The 18,616-nt window shown below is 45.1% G+C and overlaps 1 pseudogene; it reads left to right on the top strand.

Moving 5' to 3' along the window:
• The first annotated feature begins 236 nt into the window (after window positions 1-236).
• LOC130026071 (transmembrane protein 68-like) lies at window positions 237-1,313 on the top strand (annotated as a pseudogene).
• Window positions 1,314-18,616: the final 17,303 nt, after the last annotated feature.

Below are 18,616 nucleotides of genomic sequence, written 5' to 3'. Positions count from 1 at the left end.
TCCCGAGCGCCGCCCAGCAGCGCGTGCGGGGCGCGGTGCTTCAGAGTTCCCCCGGCGCGACTTCCCGCTGGAAGCGCTTCTGGCCCTGGGCGCGGCTGTGCGACTGCAGGTGCGTGAATGCTCCAAAACATGCAAGAATGAAGCTTGGGCCAAGAGAGTTACCTAATTTCTCTGACATGATCATAGAATTGTGGTGGCAATGAAGAAAGAGACTGAATTGATCGTTTTCCCCTTTTCCCCTAAAGGAAAATGATTGACAAACACCAATCCTGTGGTGTGGGGCAGGACTCGCTACCCTATCTGACATGTCTGATTCACATCCTTGAGGAATAGTTTGGTGTGGACCACTTAGGGGACTACCTGAACTTTGCAAAGTATCTTTTGTGAGTTTTTACACCACTCATACTTCTAATACGTCCATACTTTACCATCTTCCTGCTCTACCTTACTATTATATTTCTGCACATTTATAAGAGGAAGAATGTACTGAAAGAAGCTTACTCTCCTCTCATAACCTATGGGATGGTGCACGGAAGACGGTGGTGACGTTATGGGATGGCCACACAGCTGTGTGGCATGGTTATTAAGTTCATGGGATGGAAAAAGTACCTCAAGAAGGACCAGCACTTATTATTATTTTTTTGATCATGGAGCTATTCCCATAGATTTTTACTACTTCATGGCTAAAATTTTTATTCATAAAGGCAGAACTTGCCGTGTAGTAGCCGATCACTTTGTCTTTAAAATTCCAGGGTTTAGTTTATTGCTTGATGTATTTTGTGCCCTCCTTGGACCAAGAGAAAAGTGTGTTGAGATTCTGAGGAGCGGCCACTTGTTGGCTTTTTCACCCAACACAGTTCAGGAAGCTCTCCTCAGTGATGAGACCTACGGCATCGTCTGGGGCAGCCCAGGCGCTTCGCGCAGATGGTCATAGATGCTCAAGTGTCCATTATTCCAATGTTTACTCAAAATATTCGAGAAGGCTTTAGATGACTTCGAGGAACAAGATTATTTAGGTGGCTTTATGAAAAAATTCGCTATCCATTTGCTCCCATGTATGGAGGCTGTCTAGTGAAGTTACACACTTATTTAGGTGATCCCATTCCACATGACCCAAAGGTGACTGGAGACGAATTAGCTGAAAAGACAAAAAATGCTGTTCAAGCTTTGATTGTTAATCACCGAAGAATACCAGGAAACATCGTGAGTGCATTATTAGAACTTTTTCATGAAAAGCAAAAGATCAACTAGAAGATGATTTAATACATTTATAATACTGGGTTTGTGTTTATAGTACTGTCTTCTGAATTTTATAGGCCTTACAGTATTTTTTGAATAATCATGCTAGTAGAATTTGTCACTGAACTTTGTTTAAATTTGTATTAATTTGGTTTTGCAATCAGTGTGTCAAATGTAAACAATTACTCATTACTTAATCACTTAATCACTTAACTTCCCGTTAGTCGTCAATTTGCTCGAGCGGAAGCCAGTAACGTCTCCATTTGTCCCTGTCACGTGCTAGTGTAGCCCAATGGCATCTCTTCGCTCCGGGAACATGAAGGGCCTCAAACTGATCGTTCATGATCTTGACGAAGAAGTCTGACCATCTGGTAGGTGGGCGGCCACGTGGTCTTTTGACATCCCGTGGAATCCAATCAGTAACAGCTCTAGTCCAACGGTCGTCTTTAAATCTCATTACGTGACCAGCCCATCTGATTTTCGACACCTTGGCAAATGAGACAGCGTCCCTGATCCTTGATCGTCGACGGATGTCAGAACTCCGGATTCGTTCTCTCATTTGAGTGAAACGTGATATTCCAAGCATAGCTCTTTCTATTCTTCTTTGGGAGACCTGAATAGCGTTCTCATCTTGTTTGCGTAGGGCCCAGGTCTCTGAGGCATATGTTAATGCAGGAAGAACAGTGGAATCAAAGAGATGTGTCCGGAGCCGGATGTTCTTCGTCCTCTTAGCTATTTCTTCGACGTTCTTGAAGGCGTTCCAAGCCGCTCTCTTCCTCCTGCGCAGCTCGGGTGCCAGGTCATTTGTCATGTTGACCTCTCGACCTAGGTACACATAGCTGTTGCATTCGGAGATGGTTGTTCCGTTGAGAGCAAATGGGGCATCAGGAACGAGGCTGTTTCTCATAAACATTGTCTTTGTAAGATTCAGCTGTAGTCCTACCTTTCCACACTCACGGTCAAAGTCGGCCAGCATTTGTGCCGCTTGGCTGATGTTTGGTGTTATTAAAACAATGTCATCAGCAAAGCGGAGGTGGTGTAGTTGCCGACCATCTATCTTCACTCCCATTCCTTCCCATTGCAGTTGTCGCATGATGTTCTCGAGGGTGGCACTGAAGAGTTTCGGTGAAATGGTATCACCCTGCCGCACCCCTCTCTTGACATCAACGATCACTTCTTTGTAGAATGGTGAGATCCTGGTAGTGAATCTGCAATACAGCTTACAGAGGATCCTGATGTATTGGGCTTGAATGCCCTGATTGGTTAGGGCTTCAATGACCGCTTCCGTCTCAACAGAATCAAAGACCTTCTTTAAATCAATGAACATTAAACAGAGCGGCATCTTGAACTCCAGAGAAACCTCAATGAGCTTGGTTATCGTGTGGATATGGTCAATGGTGCTGAATCCTTTGCGGAACCTGGCTTGCTCGCATGGTTGTCCTTCATCTACTGTTCTGCAAATCCTATTTAGGATGACTCGAGTGAACAACTTGTAGATGACAGACAATAGGCAGATTGGGCAATAGTTGCCAATGTCATGGATGTCTCCCTTCTTGAACAGTAGTACGGTCCTGCTGGTTTTCCATTGGGACGGAACCTTGCATTCAGACAGGTAGCGAGTGAAGAGCCGAGCCAGCGTATTGATGAGTACTGACGGCAGGTTCTTCAGGTGTTCAGGTCTGACCTTGTCTGGGCCAGGTGCTGTTTGTTTCTTTACCGACGAAATGGTGTGTCGGATTTCGGAAGGGAGAACGTTGGGAACGACATATCCATCCTGTGGAATTTGGTATGTCGGCAAGTGGACATGGCTATCGAAGAGATTTGAGTAGAAGTATTAAGATTATTAATAAAAACAATTTAGGGGCTGGAGCAATATCACAGTGGATAGGGCATTTGCCTTGCACGTGGCCAACCCGGGTTCGATTCTCAGCATCCCATATGGTCCCCTGAGCACTGCCAAGGGTAATTTCTGAGTGCGGAGCCAGGAGTAACCCCTGTGCATAGCCAGGTGTAACCCAAAAAGCCAATAAATAAATGAATAAATAAATAAAAACAATTTAGGTTAAAACAACATTCCCAAATAATGCATCTTGTTTCTGTTGTGGTGAGCTAATTCTGTGAGGTGAATTAACCTAGCTTAGTACAAACTCTTAGTTAGAAAAAAATTCTTGTTTGTCTGTCTACGATTCCTTTTATGATCTTAGGCTAATCATATTGTGTTTTGGTGCCTCAGCAATTCACTTTTCAAAAACATGTTGAGGAATCTTATTTTAAATAATTACTGTAATTTATAGCTGTAGGAAATAAGTCGTAACTAAATTAAATAACTCCAGGATCTTTTAAAGTTTATGTATATATTTTGTTCACAGAATATGTAAGTTATTCTTGCAGTATGATGCCCAGTTGCCAGCACAATGAAAAGGATGTAGTGTTTATCAAACTGAACTTAACTCGGGAAAGCAGAATTTTCTAATTTTTTTTATTATGAGTATTTTTTAATGAAACTGTAGACAAACAATATAATATATGTTGTGCATTGTTAGCCATAAAATATGACACGAAGGTTAAATATGAGGTTAATATGAGGTTAAAATCACTGTGTTCTCTGTTTCTTATGCTAGAAAATGAATCCAGGCTGAGGGAAACAGAATATAGAAAACTTGTATCTTGCCCAATTTCATGACTTAATCAAATGATTGTTTCAGTAAAAATATGTTTAATGATTACATTTACTGTGAACAAAAGTTTCTGGAAAATTAATGGCTTTTGATTCAGGTGTTTTGCTTGTTTGGTTTTGGTTTTGGGGGTCACACCTACAGCGCTCAGGGCTTACTCTTGGCTCTGCACTCAGGAATTACTCCTGGTGATGCTCAGGGGCCACATGGGATGCTGGGGATGGAACCTGAGCCAGCCGCATGCAAGGCAAATGCCCTCCACACTGTACTGTCTCTCCGGTCCTTAATTGCTGCCACCTAGGTATCTGAATTTTCAAAGTATTGAAACAGAATTATACCAGAAATCAGATGCAGTATCTTCTTTCCTTTTTCAGATGTTAAATTACTGGGAATTTTGTATAAGTATTTGTACCATAACTAAGTATGTATGCTTAAGTAATGTATATGCAGCTAAACATCATAAAAATAGAAGTAGACCCCTAAAGCCAGACGCTGCGGGGACCCTGGCCTGGGACACCTGCCTCCAATTCCACAGTAAGCACCAGCCCAACTAGTCGTCGCCCATCCCCAACAGGTCTGTGGACTACCATCTGGACTGGCTGAGGACGTGGCCACACTGTAGAGGGTGTGGCCTCCTCAAAAGTGGGCGTGACCTCTTCAACCGTGGGTGTGCCTGAGAAGAAGGTCAGACTCTAGAAAGGGAGGAGGGTGACCACCATCAACCGACCTTATCCAGAATCCTTTCCCATGATAAGAGGGGACAGTGCTAGTGAATTCCGGGGTATTACAACTAGGCAAGAGGTAAAGGATTTCTACAATAAAAACTACAAAATGCTACTCCATGAAATAAAAGAGGACATGAGGAAATGGAAACATATCCCCTGCTCATGGATAAGAAGAATTAACATTGTCAAAATGGCAATACTCCCCAAAGCATTATACAGATTCAATGCGATCCCGATAATGATACCTATGAAATTCTTCAAAGAAATAGATCAAGCACTCCTGAAATTCATATGGGAGGTGCAGATCAAAACAATGAGATATAATCTCTCACCACATAGACTGACCCACATTCAAAAGAATAAAAGCAACCTGTATTGACGTGTATGTGGCAAGAAAGGGACTCCCCTTCACTGCTGGTGGGAATGCCGACTGGTTCAGCCCTTTTCAAAAACAGTATGGACGATTCTCAAAAACTTAGAAATTGAGCTCCCATTTGGCCCAGCAATACCACTCCTGGGAATATATCCCGGAGAGGCAAAAAAGTACAGTCAAAATGACATTTGCAGGGTACAGACACAGGGGTTGGCCAGCCACCTCCTGACTTCTCTCGAGTTAGGTTCAGTATGACTTATAGGGCCCATCCTCCCACTTGGACCCCATCTGGAGGGCGGGGTGCCCTTGGAGGTGGCTTTGCCTAGGGAACATAGCCCAGAGGATTCACAACCAGGGTGAGGTGGGGAGAGGTGCCCCGGGTTGGGGAGCCAGGCACAGATTCCCAGAATTGGGCAGGTTTCTTTTCTCCAACAAAAGTACGGTTGGATGATTGGAGCATTTCCCAGTGTAAATGGAATTGTTAGTGAGGAAGTAATGAGGTTGCCACAGGGTTAATGTTAATGATCCCTGTGGACAAAATGAGAGTACCCCACCCCACTGCATTGCCCCTCTGTCCCAGTAACCTTGGTCGCCCCTTCCCCCTCCCACTGCTAGTCTGTCAGGGTTCACTGCTGTCTTCTTGTCTCTGCACCACAGATGCTGAGTTCAGCTTCTTCTTCACTCTGACTTGTTCCTCCCACACCATGGTGACTTCTGGAATTTTGTCTTTCTGAGTAAACAGACCAAGGCTGCTGCTCATTTTTGGGGTATGGGGTGGGTGGGGCTATATCTGGTGATGCTAAGGGTCACTCCTGACTGTGCTCAGGACCACTCCTGGCAGACTCAGAAGACCATATGAAGTGCTAGGGATCAAATCCCAGTGTAAGGCTGTCCCCTGCTCTGACCCCAGGTAACTGCTTCGGAGCACTGAGCTGTCCTTGGGCACTATGATAAGCATAGAAATATATGTATCTTTGTACATGAATGTTTCTACATGGGGTTGGGAAGATGCCAAGAAGTGGTGTCACCGGTTTGTATGGCAGCCCTTCTCTCTGTGGAGAAGTTTTGGTACTCTTTCAACAGAGGATGAAACAGAGACATCCTGCCAGCAGCAAATGGGGCTCCTTCTCCCACATCCTGCCAACACTGCTGGTTTCCAAGATTTGGGGAAGTACATCATTCTCACAGCCCTGATAATAAGCAATGATGAACAGTTTCTTATATGCACAATTTCCCTCTCTTCTCTTCAAGAAAGTGTCCATACTCCCCCGTTTTTCATGAGTGTGTGTGTGTGGTTTTTGTTGTTGTTATTTTTATTTTTTTCTTTGAAAAATCTTTAATTATTTTTTTCAATTTTTATTAGTGAAATACTATGTGGTACAGTTTTAGACTTATAACTTTTTGTGCTTGGGTTTCAGTTATACAATAATCGAGTACCCATCCATCCACAAAGCCCATTCCCCACCACCACAGATCCCAGTATCCCTCCCCCCCATACCCCCTACACCCTGCCTCTATGGCAGGGCATTTCCTTTTGTTTTCTTTCTCCTTTTGGGTGCTGTGGTTTGCAAAAGAGGCACTGAGTGGCAATCATGTTCGGTCTATTGTCTACTTTCAGCATGCATCTCCCATTCTGGGAGGATACTCCAAACACCCTTTATTTGGTGTTCCCTTCTCTATCTGAGCTGCCTTTTCCCCTAGCATGTGCAGCTGGCCTCCAAGTCATGGAGTAAACCTCCTGGTATTAATCTCGGCTATTCTTTGGTGTTAGACTCCTATTTTGTTACTTTATGTTCGTCCCACTTGTATGTAAATTTCATGACTTCATATTTTCTAACAGCTACTTAGTACTCCATTGTGTAGATGTACCAAAGTTTCTTTAACCAGTCATCTGATCTCGGGCACTCGGGTTTTTTCTAGACTCTAGCTATTGTAAACAGTGCTGCAATGAACAAACAAGTGCAGAGTCACTTCGACTATACTTTTTTTTTTTTTTGCCTCTCTGGGATATATTCCTGGGAGTGGTATTGCTGGGTCAAATGGGAGCTCAATTTCTAATTTTTTGAGAATCATCCATACTGTTTTCGAAAAGGACTGAACCAGTCGGCATTCTCACCAGCAATGAAGGAAGGTCCCTTTCTCGCCACATCTGCAACAACAATCGTTGCTTTTGTTCTTTTGGATGTGGGCCAGTCTCTGTGGTGTGAAATGATATCTCATTGTTCTTTTGATCTACAACTCCCTGATTATTAATAATGCAGAACGTTTTCTAGTGTGTCGTCATTCGGATTTCTTTTTTTTTTATTTTTTTTTAATTAATTTATTTATTTATTGAATCACTGTGGGAAAGGTTACAAAGCTTTCAGGTTTATGTCTCAGTCATGCAAATATCAAGCACATTTCCCTTTACCAATACTTATTTTTTACCATGAAGAACCCCAATAAAACCCCATCCCCCACCCCTCCCCGTCCCTGTGAGGCAGATGAATTCTAGTTAACACTCTATCTGCTTTGATTAGATTCATTGTTTCAATAAAAGATTCACCACTATTATTTAGAGTTTACCCCCCCCCCCCAAATCAGACATGCTGAAAAAGCATTGTGAAGTGATTTGCTTTCTACAGCTGGGTTCAAGAATTAAATGTTGGTTTTGGATTTCTGCTATTTTACCTATTGACCCTGGAAGTATTTCTACTGAAAGTCAGATAGTTAAGAAATTGGTTTCTGGGTTTCTGTGTTCTGGAGTCGTGGCCGTGCTGGAGAGCTGCTCGCGGGGGGACCGGTGGCCTCGGTAGGGCGTGAAGGGCGGAGCGAAACGCCCCCCTTCCCATGAGGTTTTAGTCGCCCCCACACTCCCGGCTCATATCTGCTGTCCACAAGGCTCCCATGTGGCCGCCATCTTTCTTTCCAGAGAGGAGAGGGCGAATGGGGCAACACCCTTTCCCCTCCGGCAGACCCGATGGCCTGGATCAACGCATAGTCCGTTCACTTTTCTGCTCCAAGCTGCTGGGTTCTGCATTAAGTCCTTGTGCTTCTGGGGCCATGGCCGTGCTGGAGAGCCGCTCGCGGGGGGCGACTGGCGACCTCGGTAGGGCGTGAAGGACGGACCAGAACACCCCCCGACCCATGAGGTTTTAGTCGCCCCCACTCCCCCGGCTCATACCTGCTGTCCACAAGGCTCCCATGTGGCCGCCATCTTTCTTTCCAGAGGGAGGAGGGCGGAAGGGAGCAACACCCTTTCCCCTCCGGGCAGAAATGATTGCCTGGATTAACGCATAGTCCTTTCACTTTTCTGCTCCAAGCTGCTGGGTTCTGCATCAGGTCATTGTGCTTCTGGGGCTGTGGCCGTGCTGGAGAGCCGATCGTGGGGGCAACTGGTGGCCTCGGTAGGGCGTGAAGGGCGGAGCGAAACGCCCCCCTTCCCATGAGGTTTTAGTCGCCCCCACATTCCCGGCTCATACCTGCTGTCCACAAGTCTCCCATGTGGCCGCCATCTTTCTTTCCAGAGAGGAGAGGGCGAATGGGGCAACACCCTTTCCCCTCCGGCAGACCTGATGGCCTGGATCAACGCATAGTCCTTTCACTTTTCTGCTCCAAGCTGCTGGGTTCTGCATTAAGTCCTTGTGCTTCTGGGGCCGTGGCTGTGCTGGAGAGCCGCTCGCGGGGGGCGACTGGTGACCTCGGTAGGGCGTGAAGGATGGACCAGAACGCCCCCCTTCCCATGAGGTTTTAGTCGCCCCCACACCCCCGGCTCATACCTGCTGTCCACAAGGCTCCCATGTGGCCGCCATCTTTCTTTCCAGAGGGAGGAGGGCGGAAGGGAGCAACACCCTTTCCCCTCCGGGCAGACATGATGGCCTGGATTAACGCATAGTCCTTTCACTTTTCTGCTCCAAGCTGCTGGGTTCTGCATTAAGTCCTTGTGCTTCTGGGGCTGTGACTGTGCTGGAGAGCCGCTCGTGGGGGGCAACTGGTGACCTCGGTAGGGCGTGAAGGACAGACCGGAACGCCCCCCCCTCCCATGAGGTTTTAGTCGCCCCCACACCCCCGGCTCATACCTGCTGTCCACAAGGCTCCCATGCGGCCGCCATCCTTCTTTCCAGAGAAGAGAGGGCGAATGGGGCAACACCCTTTCCCCTCCAGCAGACTTGATTCGGATTTCTTCTTTCAGAAAGTTTCTGTTCATTTCCTCGCCCCATTTTTTGATGGAGTTGGATGTTTTCTTCTTGTGAAGTTCAGCAAGTACTTTGTATATCGTTGATATCACCCCTTTGTCCGATGGGTATTGGGTGAATATCCTTTCCCATTCTGTCGACTGTCTTTGTATTTTGGTCACTGTTTCTTTTGAGGTGCAGAAGCTTGTCAGTTTAAGATAGTCCAATTTTCTTTTTCTTTTTTTGGGGGGGTTACACCCGGCAATGCCCAGGGGTTACTCCTGGCTCTGAACTCAGGAATTACTCCTAGAGATTCTCAGGGGACCATGTGGGATGCTGGGAATCGAACCCGGGTCAGGTGTGTGCAAGACAAATGCCCTACCCTCTGTGCTATCACTCCAGCCCCAAGATAGTCTCATTTTCGATCTCTGTTTTAACATGCTTGGCCAGTTGTGTGCCATGTTTGAAGATACCATTAGCTTCAATATCATGGAGGGTTTTGCCAACGTTGTCTTCAATGTACCTAATGAATTCCTGTCTGATGTTGAGGTCTTTAATCCATTTTGATCTTACATTTGTACATGGAATTAGGCAGAGATCTGAGCCAATTTTTTTGCATGTATTTGTCCAGTTTTGCCAGCAACATTTGTTAAAGAGGTTTTCCTTGCTCCACTTCACATTTCTTGATCGCTTATCAAAGATTAGATGATCATATGTTTTAGGGAAGGGAGAACATTGGGAAAGACATATCCATCCTGCGGAATTTGGTATGTCAGCATGTAGAGATGGCTATTGAAGAAATCTGATTAGAAGTCATGGATAATCTTCTCCATTGCCCTTCTGGAAGAGATGATAGATCCACCAGGAAGTCGGAGGGCAGTCATCTTGGTCTTGTAGTTGGCGAAAGACAGGTAGGAGTTACGAATGCTTTTCCCGGCTTCTGCCGCATCTATCAGCACTGCTGCTCTTCTGTCATTGAGGTCTTCCTTTATTGCTTCTGTGCACTGCTGTGTGAGCTCAGATGTTTGATTGCGGTTGCCTGAGGCCTGTGCCATACCAAGTTGGCAAATAAACTCAAGAGTTTTTGAAGACAGGCATTTTTTTGTGGCTATCCCTCTCTTGGCGTTCCTCGCACAATCATGGAGGTGCTGAACCAGTCGATTGTATTCCTCGTCAGTGTTGTCAACAACAGCATCTTCCCATGTTGCAGCAATAGTGCCAAAGTGCTCCCAGTTGGTGGTCATTCTGGGAGTTCTCATCTTAAACTTTGCAGCCCTTTCCCCCACTCTGTGAAGTTAAATTTTGCATGAAGGAGACAGTGGTCCAATCCTGTTTGGAATTTTGGGACAACAGCAACATCAGTCAGGCAAAAACCATCGATTGAATATGATGTGGCCAATTTCGTTGTGGAACTGTCCACCAGGAGACTCCCATGTCCAACGTTTAAATTTGGTCTTTTGGAACTGTGAGTTACCATGGATGGTCTTGGTTGATATGGTGAACTCAGACAATCTCTCACCCTGTTCATTCCATTCTAGGCCATGGGTCCTGATGTGGAGTTCTTTGGCTGATCTTCTCGGTCCTATCTTGGCATTAAAATCACCCACAATGATCTTGTAGAAGGTGTGGTCTTCTTTATAGAACTTCTATAGCTCCGTGTAGAACTTCTCAATTTCTCCTTCATCATAATTGGATGTTGGGGTGTAAACAGCGAAGATAGAAACTGCCAGCAGTGAGTCACATCTTTTCATGTGTAAATGTCCAATTTGGGTTGTAAGGCATTCCAATGAATCAGTACTCATGCCTAAATTCATGTTGACAAGGACACCAACGCCCCCGACACCTCTTTTATCGCATGTTTCAAGGAACAATTCTTCTCTATTGTCGAAAATGGCGTGATGTGATTGATGCCTTCTTGTCTCAGTCAGACCAATGATGTCGTACTTGATCTTTTGCACTTGTACCAAAAGGTCCTTGATGGATGCATCCGATGCTAGCATGAGTGCATTGAAAGTACAGACAATCATTTTTGTCTTCCTTCATTTTAGCAACCTAGTTTGGCCTTGGGATTTTATCAACCTCTCCTTCCTCATGCTTCTCAACGCTGCCATATTGTGACTCCTTCAGGATCAGGGGAATGAGACCCATTGTAATTACTGGTTTTGGCATATCGAATACACAATGGATAGCTTGCAAAGCTCTGCTGTGTGGGCAGGATACTCTCAGAAGCTTGCCAGGCTCTCCTAGAAGGATAGAGGCTTTTGGAGCAGCCTCTAATCACCCTTGTAGGTGTTCCCATGGTTCAAACCGTATTTGAACCCTATCAAATATGGTGCAGCAATTCTGGAAGATAGGTATTAAGTGTCTTATAATGTTCTCCTTTCCGAAATCCAACACGCCATCTCAACGATAAAGAAACAAAAAGCACCTGGCCTAGACAAGGTCATACCTGAATACCTGAAGAACCTGCCATCAGTACTCATCAATACACTGGCTAGGCTCTTCTCATGCTACCTGTCTGAATGAAAGGTTCCATCCCAATGGAAAACCAGCAGAACTGTACTACTATATAAGAAGGGAGACATCCACGATATTGGCAACTATCTCCCAATCTGCCTATTGTCTGTCATCTACAAGCTGTTCACTCGAGTCATCCTGAATAGGATTGGCAGAACACTAGATGAAGGACAGCCATGCGAGCAACCCGGTTTCTGAAAAGGATTCAGCACCATCCACACGATAACCAAGCTCATTGAGGTTTCTCGGGAGTTCAAGATGCCACTTTCATTGATTTAAATCAATGATTTAAATCAAGTTCATTGATTTAAAGAAGGCCTTTAATTCTGTTGATATGGAAGTGGTCATCGAAGCCCTAGCCAATCAGGGCATTCAAACCCAATACATTAGGATCCTCTGTGAGCTGTAATACGGATTCACTACCAGGATTTCACCGTTCTACAAAGAAGTGATCATCGATGTCAAGAGGGGTTCAGCAGAGCGATACTATTTCACCGAAACTCTTCAGTGCCACCCTCGAGAACATCAGGCAATGACTGGAATTGGAAGGAATCAGAGTGAAGATAGATGGTTGGCCACTACACCACCTCCGCTTTGCTGATGACATCGTTCTAATAACACCAAACATTAGCCAAACAGCACAAATGTTGGCCAACTTCGACCATGAGTGTGGAAAGGTAGGACTACAGCTGAATCTCATGAAGACAATGTTTATGAGAAACAGACTCGTTCCTGATGCTCCCTTCACTCTCAATGTAACAGACATCTACGAATGCAACAGTTATGTGTACATTGTTTAAGAAGTTGACATGATGAATGACCTGGCACCTGAGTTGTTCAGGAGAAAGAGAGTGGCTTGGAACGCCTTCAAGAACGTCGAAGAAATAACTAAGAGGATGAAGAACCTCCAGCTACGGGAACATCTCTTCGATTCCATTGTTCTTCCTGCATTATCATACGCCTCAGAGACCTGGGCCCTATGAAAACAGGATGAGAACACTATTCGGGTCTCCCAAAGAGGAATCAAAAGAGGTATGCTTGGAGTATCATGCTTCACTCAAATGAGAGTTAGAATCCAGAGTTCTGACCTCCATCAACGCTCAAGAATCAGGGACGCTGTTTCATTTGCCAAGGTGTCAAAAATCATATGGGCTGGACATGTAATGAAATTTGTAGATGACCACTGCACTAGAGCCATTACTGACTGGATTCCACGGGACGTCAAAAGACCGCATGGACGCCCACCTACCAGATGGTCAGATTTTTCCATTAAGATCCTGAATGATCAGTTTGAGGCTCTTCATGTTCCTAGAAAGAGCAGATGCCATTGGGCTACACTAACACGCAACAGGGATGTATGGAGACCTTACTGGCGCCCACTCAAGCAAATTGATGAGTAACAGGGTATCAAGTGATCAAGTGATCCCACCATTACCTTCGGGCTTGGAGGGTTTCCTCTGATAGGTCTGCTATGAATCCAAGGGGGTGCTCCTTTGTATGTGATTTCCTTCTTTGACCTTGCTGCTTGCAGTATTGTGTCTCTATCCTCGGCATCGATCATTCTAAGTATGATCTGTATTGGAGTGTTTTTGTTAGGGTCTCTTTTAGCTGGCACCCTTCTGGCTCCTTGAACCTGAATGGCTGCATTGTCGAGCTCTGGGAATTTTTCAGCAATGATTTGTTTAATCGTGGCTTTTTCATTGGGATTGTTTCCCTGAGCTTCTGGTACTCCATTGATTTTAATATTGTTCTCCTGGAATCATCTCCTAGGATTCTGATTCGCTCTAGAGCTATTTTGAGGTCTCTTGCCATTGTTTGTTGTTGTCTATTGGCTTGATGCAGCTGATCTTCCAGCTCACTGATTCTCTCTTCAGCTGTGGTGATTCTACTGTTGAGAGCACAGACTGAGTTTTTTATTTTATCTATGGAATCTTTCATTCGTGACATTTCTGCTCTCATTTCTTCCCGTAATTTCTCGATTGTTTCTGTCATGTTACTGGACATATGTCTGATTGTTTCATTGAGTTCATTGAAGATCTTCATGACTTCATATTTGAATTCTTTCTCAGAGAGGTCCTTTAGGTGAGTAGCACCCACTGAGGCTATTGGACTCTTCATCTTCATCCCCACATGATGGGGATTTGGTTGTTTCATCATGTTGGTGTGTACGTATGGGAACTGAGATATTACACCAGATTTCTTGGTATGAGTAAACTACCTGTGGCTGCGTGAGCATTGGCGCGCCTAAAATTAGGCCACACCCACTGCTACAAAAGTCACGCCCACTTCTGAAGAGTCCACGCCCCCACGGGAACCTGGTGTGCGTGGGGAGATGCTAGCTGGGAGGGGAAAAAGACCGGCACAGCTTTGGGGATGAAGAGGAAGAGACTCAGTGCTGCTTTTGTCCCAGGGTCCTAGAGAATGGCTGGGGTGCTTTCACGTAGAAAGCCAGAAAAGCAAAGAAAAAGATATCTTGCATATTTAATCTGACGATATATTATGTGCAAAGTTTCTCTCCTCTTCAGAATTAAGTATTTTTTTATTAGCTTAAATTTCTTCTGCCACGTAAAACTTCATAATTGACATGTGCCATTTGTTTCTTTTTGGTTTTGTGGTCTCTATGATCAAATCACAGACTGCATCTGAGACCCAATTCCTGATGAGATCTGGTTCCCCTCAGTGGAGTTTCCAGATTCTATTCTAAGCTGGAAGTCTTTCATGTATCCTGAACATTCTCACATGGAGTTAGACAGGTGCAGGCTCCTTTTCCTCCTCAGTTTCCCCAGTGACACTTGTTGAGTGCATCTCCCCACTTCTCTGTCCTGGATGCAATGCCGCTGCTTGCCACTGACCTCAACTCCCTGTTCCATACCTGTTATGTCCGTCACTGGGGCTTACTACTTCAAGGTTGGAAAATGGAGCCCTTCCAATCTTTTTTCTCAGGATAAATTTGACTGTCTGGGGAGCTTTATGATTCCATACAAGTTTTTTGAAAGTTTGCTTCAAGCCTCCTAAGAAAGTCTCCCATAATCCTGTGGGCACTGCCTTGAATCTTTGCACGATCCTTCTGAGCCTGACAATCTTCCAGTGCAGGAACAGGAAGCCTTTTCCCATTCCCAGGAGGCATCATCTCTTCCAGAGTGTGTTGTAAATTTCAGTGTGGTCATCTTTCAGATCATTTTCCAAGTTGATTTTTTAATTTTTTTTTTTTTTTGCTTTTTGGGTCACACCCAGTGGTGCTCAGGGGTTACTCCTGGCTCTGAAATTAGGAATTACTCCTGGCAGTGCTGGGGAGACCATATAGGATGCTGGGGATCGAACTTGGGCTGATGCGTGCAAGGCAAACACCCTACCCACTGTACGGCTCCGGCCTCAACCAAATTGATTCTTAAGGTATTTGCTGCAAAGCAAGCGGTCTCCCCACTGTACCATCTCTCTAGTCCCAGCTTATTGTTTCTAAGTCATTTTCTGGTGGAGTATGTAGGTTTTTCTATATAAATTTTCATGCCATCCACAGAGAGTTTCACTTATTCTTTTCCAACTTGGATCCGTTTGATTATTGTTTTCCTGACTGCTACGGTGAAGACTTCCAAAACTCTCAGGTGAGAGTGGAGAACATGGGTGTCTCAGCGGGTGTTCGCTGTTGATTTGATGCTGGCTATGGTGTTGAGGATAACCATTACAGGCCTCAAGTATGTGCTTGTAGTCCTATTTTGTTGAGAATTGTCATCATGAATGGATGTTGAAACATGTCAGAAGTTTTTCTCTGAATCTTTTTATTTGATCGTGTGTATGTGTGTGTGTACTTCTTATTGGCCACAATCGGCAGTGCTGGATCTTACTCCTGGCTCTGCTCTCAGGCATCACCTCTTGTAGGGCACGGGGGACCATATGTGGTACCAGGAATCGAACCCAGTTGGGCCCAGTCAAGAACAATGCCATCCTTTCTGTCCTCTCTGTGGCTCAGCATGTGTTTCCCTTCCCTTTGGTTGACATTATGTCACAGGAACTGGCGTGTATTTGCTGAGCCCTCCCCGGATAACCCCACCTGATAGGGCTGGATCTGGTTTGCTGAGTTCCTATGGAGGAGGCTCTTTGCACCAGGTTTCATCAGGGATGTCAGCCTGTAACTTTCCTTTTCAAATAGTGCTTGTCCGGTGATGCTGGTGTCCCAGAGGCTGTTCCTGTTAGGAGCTCACTAGTATCTGGGTCTGGACTGGGCTTTTGTTACTGGGATTTTTAAATCACTGCTTCCATTTTCTCGCTCATGATTGGTCTCTTTGGTTTTCTGCTTGCTGTTCGCAGTTATGATTCTAAGAATTCCTCTATTTCTTCTGGGTTCACTACCTTAATGGCCTAAAACTCTTCCTTGACACCTCTTAGGACACAGTTTTGCATTCAGAAGTGTCTGTTGTAGCTTTTCCCTTTTCATCATTGACCCAGTTTATAGTTTTCTCTTTTGTCTTCGCGAATCTAAGTGGTTTTCAATCCTGTGTGTTCTCCGAGACACCTCGCTCCTGATTTCATTTTCATTTGTGCTGCATTCTTAATTTCCGTATCATTAATTTCTGCTCTAATTTTTATTATCTCCCCCCAAAGCCCGCCCCAGGATTCACATGTTCTCCTGTACTTCTCAGGTCTCGAGTTTAGTTACTCCAGTGTGTTTATGGTTCCGTGTAAGCCCAGATAGCTACACACTCCTTGTAGTATTGCTTCCGTGATGGCCACTTTGGTTCTCATGATTTGCCTTCCTGCTCATTTGTTTTGAAGCATCTTCTGGCTTATTTACTGGCGTCTACCCTGTCTCAGTAGCTTTTTAACCATGCCGTGCTCAGTTTCCAAATGTGCGAGCATCTCGGCTTGAGTTAGTACAGCAGGTAGGATGTTTGCTTGCAATGGGCCAACCTGGGTTTAATCCTGGGAATACAACAGGGAACCTTGAACCCACCAGGAGTGATCCCTGAGTGCAGAGTCATAAGTAAGCCCTCGTGGGGAAAAAAACACCCAAATGCCAGAGCTTTTCACTGCTCTCTCTCTCTCTCTCTCCCTCCATTTTTCCCTTCCTTCCTCCACCCCCATCATGGCATTGTGGCAGAAGAAGCTCCTTGTCATTATTTCTACTTTGGTGACCTGATGGACACAGAAATTGAGCTCCAATACTTGATCCCTCCTGAAGAAGGCTTTGGGAGTGCTGTGGGCCCTAACTGTCTGCTTAGCCCTGTTTCTATGACTCCTCGCTTGGGATCCTGCTTCCTTCCTGGCCATTGAGAGCTCACAGCTCACAGGGCTGTTTCTGCCTGAGTGTTGCGCAGGTGTCTGGCCTGCTGCCACGTTGGTGTATGTGCACTGTTGTTGGGTCCCCTCACCAGTACGGAATACTCATGCATATCTCAGTGCCACCTTTTGTTTGGCTGCTCTTTGGTCTGAAGCAAGCATGTTTTTCTTGTTTGTTTTTTTCTGTTCTCAACATTTCCCTTGGAGCCACTGTCCATAATGAGAATTCTGGTGTGTCTCCTGTGAGGAGAAGAAACTTGGGTTTTCTCTACAAACAAGATATTATTTATTTATTTATTTATTGTTTTGGGGCCTTGCCCAGTAATGCTCAGGGCTTACTCCTGGCTCTCCAATCAGGAATCACCCCTGGTGTTGCTGGGGGACCCTCTGGGGTGCTGGGGATCAAAACCGGGTTAGCTACATGCAAGGCAAGTACCCTCTGCACAGTATGATCACTCTGGCCCTCAAGCAAGATAGAATTTGAACAAAATTTATTTAGAAATTGGACTTTATCTCCGGATGCAATGTGACTCTCTGTACCCTTATACAGTAGACTTCTGTGTATTGATGTTTGGAGAATTTATTCTTAGGAAGAAATTTGTTGCTATTTTTCTTCAGAATTTTTGTTGCCATTTTTTCCCTTCCTTTGCTATTTTTTAATTTTAAATAAATGTACCTTTCAAAACTCATTTTTATGGGAGGGGTTAATCCACACCCAGCAGTGCTCTGACCTTACTCCTAGCTCTGTGCTCAGGGACCATGCCTTATGTGGTGCCAGGAATTGAATCTGGGTCAGTCATATGGCAACATAAGCACCCTACCTTGTAAGAAAGAGTAAGATAGTAAGAAATAGTAAACATCCTATCTCTCTGGTCCCTGAAATTCGTTTTGAATAAAAGTAAAGTAAAGGCCCTCCTGTTGATCATCGATTTGCTCGAGCGGGCCCAGTAACATCTCCATTGGAGACTTTGTTGTTACTGTGTTTGGCATATCAAATACGTCTCGGGGAGCTTGCCAGGCTCTGCCGGGCGGGTGAGATACTCTCGGTAGCTTGCCGGGCTCTCCGAGAGGGGCGGAGGAATCGAACTCGGGTCAGCCATGTTGGCTGCGTGCAAGGCAAACGCCCTACCCGCAGCGGTAGGGCGTTTGCCTTGCACGCAGCCAACATGGCCAACATAGGTCGTTTTGAATATGAATACAAAAACATAGAAGTATCACGTTAAAAAAATCAAAAAGACTTACTAAGAAAGATCTTTTACTATTTTGTTCCATGTTACTTTGGAGCTTGTCAAGCCCGTGTCTATGTCCATCAGGACTCTGGTTACTGCAGTGTGGGGCATCCGTCCCTGACAGGACAGTTACGTGTTCATAGGAGTCAGCGCAAAATGAGCCCTGAGCAAGATCAGTGTCTGTTGAGGGCTCAGAGTGACTCATGATGGATGACAGGGAGAAACATCAGCTCATTTCATCAACAGTGATAATCACAGCAGAAAGTTTTAAAAAGGGGAAAAGGGCATCAAAGTAGAAGGTAGAATTCAAATGTCACATTCCTAATGATTCATAAGTAATTCTACACTCAGAGGAGAAAACGTACAGAGTGATCTAAAATGTGAGCGGGGTCTGGCCTTGACCTGAAGCTAGTATATCTCTGCCAGTTTG

This window comes from Sorex fumeus, unplaced genomic scaffold (genome assembly GCF_029834395.1).
Source record: "Sorex fumeus unplaced genomic scaffold, SorFum_2.1 ptg000033l, whole genome shotgun sequence".
In the NCBI taxonomy this organism is placed as follows: Eukaryota; Metazoa; Chordata; class Mammalia; order Eulipotyphla; family Soricidae; genus Sorex; species Sorex fumeus.
The sequence above is the reverse complement of the archived record's forward strand: the minus strand, read 5'-3'. Positions and strand labels throughout refer to the sequence as shown.